At 38.6% G+C, this 4,090-nt stretch overlaps 1 long non-coding RNA gene across 2 annotated transcripts; it reads right to left on the bottom strand.

The window, feature by feature from the left end:
• Nucleotides 1-592: 592 nt before the first annotated feature.
• On the bottom strand, nt 593-3,841 carry LOC113533586 (uncharacterized). Of its 2 annotated transcripts, XR_003403429.3 has the most exons (4): nt 3,671-3,841; nt 3,422-3,463; nt 3,084-3,200; nt 593-1,193 (listed from the first exon to the last, which is right to left on the bottom strand). It is a non-coding gene; the product is annotated as an uncharacterized LOC113533586 (long non-coding RNA). The 2 variants fall into 2 exon arrangements; XR_008302176.1 differs by lacking the exon at nt 593-1,193 and having other exon boundaries at nt 2,219-3,200.
• Nucleotides 3,842-4,090: the final 249 nt, after the last annotated feature.

Raw genomic sequence — 4,090 nt, 5'->3', positions numbered from 1 at the left:
TGCTGCATGGCTAGCGGCCAATGAGTGGCGCAGTTCCAATTCACCCTCCAGGAAAAGACGGGGACCTATAAAAGGAGCCAGCGGCCGTTCTCTCAAAAAGACAGGTGAGGTTAATAGCCTTATTAACGTATGTTTCTGTATCTTCACCGGCACACACAGGGTGGAGTTGGGATTTGAACACCCAACCCCAGAGGTGCGAGGGAACTGTGCTAACCACTATGCCACCATGCCCCTGAAATGGAAAATCTAAAAATAAAAAAAGAGAGATCTGAAATGCAGCTTATACTGATAATATCAATACTTTCAATATTTTAATAACATCTAATACGAGTCTAGTATTTTACCCGTATATTGTTACATTCATAGTCCTAGCTGTATCAGTCACATTAATCACTACGTTATTACATTCCTATTATTTTACATATTTTTTCATCATAATCTTACATGCAGAAAGTTAATTGTGTGCACAACTCGATGTAGCCATGAGATACTAAATTGAGGACATAATGAAATAATACTGTGTGTACAGGATGTATGCTATATGATCATGCTTTTAATTCACAATTGTGTTTTTGAATTAAAACAGCTTTTTCATGGACTTACAAATAATTGAGATGATACTAATAATCAATGAATAGTGTAATATTTATGCATTTAATATTTTTTAATGGTATTAACAATGCCTAAAACATACATTTCAGTGTGACATATTGCTGAACATACTGAAATACTGCTCCTTTGCTCGAGCCGATAAATGTGCACAAGAAAAATGTGCCTAAGAATAGGGCTGGAGGGCTCAAGTCCAGTCTCGAGACATTTTCTCTATTGACTTGGACTTATCTCGGTCTCATGCATTGGTCTTGGCCAAGAGTTTGTAAAATATGCACCTCATTTCTGGGGAGCAGGGACCAGGGAATGAGTGGGCGGAGAGAGAGAGAGAGAGAGAGAGAGGAAAAAGGAAGATGCCTGGACCAGCGATCACCACCACTTGATCCTCCGCCAGCTGAACGGCTTCATCCAGGGACATGGCTTGGTGGCACTGGACCCACTCCACCGTTCCTGTTGGGAGTCGGGCGACAAACTCCCACCAGCTCGATGATCTGTTCTGCATCCAGCTCCTCTGCCATCAACCATCAGAGACAGGAGTCCTTCAGCTGCTGTGCGTAGGCGATGGGGCGGACGACCTCAGTGAGCTGCAGTGAACGGAAGCGTCAGTGGTGCACCTCAGGTGTCATTGTGTCTCTTTAACTGTGGTAAAATTACTGTGGCATTGTGTCTTTTTTACTGTGGTAAAATTTGTTGATATTGAAAGGCAATCAAATTATACCCATGTAACTCCATGTGGACTTGCATCAAGCATTTGTGTTGCTGAAACATTAGGAACCATTGCTAAAGTGTGGCAAAAAAACCCAAAAATGTCAAGTTTGACATTAGCAACCACCCGATTTCAGTAGGGTCTGGCTGCATAATAGCTATTAAATTGCAATTCAGTCCAAATAACTGAACTACTGCCCAAACAGACAGCTTGTGATTAGAAAAGTAGCTCCAAAAGAAATAATTAATTAAATAATTTCATATTTAACCTGATATTTGTATTGAACATGTAATGGATGCTTAAATAATTATTAGTAATTGATTCTGATTGCTCACATTTATATTGTTCTCTTATTATGGCTATTAATTAGAACTTCAAATTTTCCATTTCATATGACTCTCTCTGTTTTTAATGTCATTCAGTGTGCTTTGTTTTCTGTCCATAAGGGTTGACTTTGCATCTCTCTGTCTCTCTGCTCAGAGAATACTTGCTGTTTTTTGTTACAGTAGCTATTATTTTGTGTACTAACAGCCTTGATTTTGTTCTTGTTGGAGCAGCTGCAGATTTATGTCATGGTGTATGTAGATCGGTCTTGGTTTTAACTCAGTCTCACTTTCACTGGACTTGGTTTCCACCCTCTGGAACCAATCTTGGCTAGTCCTGCTCTTGGACATGTCTGTGACTCTACAATGAAGGTCTGACTACAACCCTACTTAAGAATCATGTGTAACTGAGACACACCTGTGTTTTAGTCAAACTCTGCCACACGTGTAAATGCTGCACAACTATCACTTAGCACAAGTCCATAGTTACTGTATGTCTGAGTTCTGAATACCAACGTGAGCAATTTCGGTATTATCTCTTCACTACACAGGCATAGGTCAACTCTGAAAATGGCCTATAGTAAGGGTTCTAAATACTTTTAGCAGAGCTCTTACAAGCATCTTATTCTGAATGACATTTCTATAACATTTATATCAATCCATTTTCTATTTCAAGAGTTAAATCAAAGTGCTAGGGGCCAGTTGTGTACAGGCTGGTATGTGATGTCATTTTTACTGTAATAGCTCTGTACAAATTAGTTAAAATGTCTCTAACGTTGCATTCTCTTTCTCTGATGACACATCATCTCTTGGTTTGTTCTGGTTTCATCTCTTGGTTATGCTCTCGTAAATGATAGTGAGCCTGTGAAGCTGAGAAGGTTGAATACAATAAATACTCAGACTAACAAGACCAAAAAAAAAAAACAAAATCGATTATTGCACCTTTAACTGCAGTAATTAAAAGGAAATCATTTGTTGTATTTTTGTACTCCTCCATATGCTCATGTGCACACACACACACAATGGACTACTTGCATGACACATTTTGCTGTAAGGTATTTAAGACAGAGCATTTTCAGAAACAAATGAAATATTCTGAGCACGTCTGTATTATGATCAATACCATAGGTGGTATCCAGTTTCAACTGAAGACACGCTGTTGCAGCACAAGCTACTTTGCAGTGTCATAATAAAATTGGTGACCACACAGTATAGTGTATATTTTTAGCTATGTTTTAACAAGCTGATCTTTATTTCCAAATGTCTGTTGAATATCAAATGATGACAACTTTACTCCGGTCTGTGTGGGCTAACTTTAGATAATAACTGTTTGTGTTCATTTCCGTTATTTTATTACCTTCATATAGTAGAACCTTAGCCTGTTTATACTTGTAATTGACCAGATTTTATATTTTCAATAAAGGTCAGGGAGAACAAAAGGCCACCTTGGCAAAATAAAGCTCTAGATAACAGCAGCCATCAAGGTGACAGGCAGGTTGAAAGGTCAGCAGACTGCAGGGCATGTTCAGTCAACCGCTGGGTAACACAGGACACAGGGGACACTCCAGACAGGCCAGCCATAAGAGTAAGAGAAAGAAAGAGTAAGAAAGAAAACACAATAAGAGAAAGATGCACTTGAGGAAAGCAACTCTATGTTATAGAAGTGAAAGCAAATGCCAGGAAGTTTAATACAATATTTAATTGTACAATATTAAAATGGAATTCATTTTTACCAGCCAAGGTCGGTCTGGAAGCCTTGAATTGCTAGGGGAAAAAAACCTACCTCCCTATTTTTCACTGTTGAGGTGTGGAAGAAGGTCAGCATCTGGGAAAAACATATTGGGAGTTATTTGGCTAACAATTACCATGTTACAACACCTACAAGAGGCAAATGATTTTCAGAAGCAATTTATTTAGTTTTTCTCTCTTTAACCTTCAAGATAGTAAAACATTATTTAAAATTAAAACAAAAACAAAACAAACTGACTGCATGAAAATGCTGCTAAAATATATCCTTTCTATAAACATTTACAGGAGTTTGGACTGCTCCTTCTCTAGTCCTGTATGCAGAGTTTGCAACTAAAGTAATCCAGACCACTATATCGTTGTGTCATGGTAGTGCCCAAAGGGCACTGAACTAGATACATCAGTTACATACAGCTCCAGCATGTCACATGACCTCACCACATGTCTCACTGAGCACTCACACCTGTTCTATATTACTCCTAATCACCACGCCTACTGAAGTCCTGGTCTCTGTTTCATTGTCAGTTTTTTTGTCTTTGTTGTGTATGTGTTGTCTTCTGTTCCACAGCCTTGATCATAGTCTGCCTGTTTTTTGCTATATATCCAGTGTTTACCTTTATGGTTCTTGTTTCATGGTTTTGGTTGTTTGTGTTAGACTTTTTCAATAAAATCTGCACTTGCATCCTCTGCCTCTATAAATTCCCTG

This window comes from Pangasianodon hypophthalmus, chromosome 8 (genome assembly GCF_027358585.1).
Source record: "Pangasianodon hypophthalmus isolate fPanHyp1 chromosome 8, fPanHyp1.pri, whole genome shotgun sequence".
NCBI lineage: Eukaryota > Metazoa > Chordata > Actinopteri > Siluriformes > Pangasiidae > Pangasianodon > Pangasianodon hypophthalmus.
This window is presented reverse-complemented; position numbering and strand designations above follow the sequence as displayed.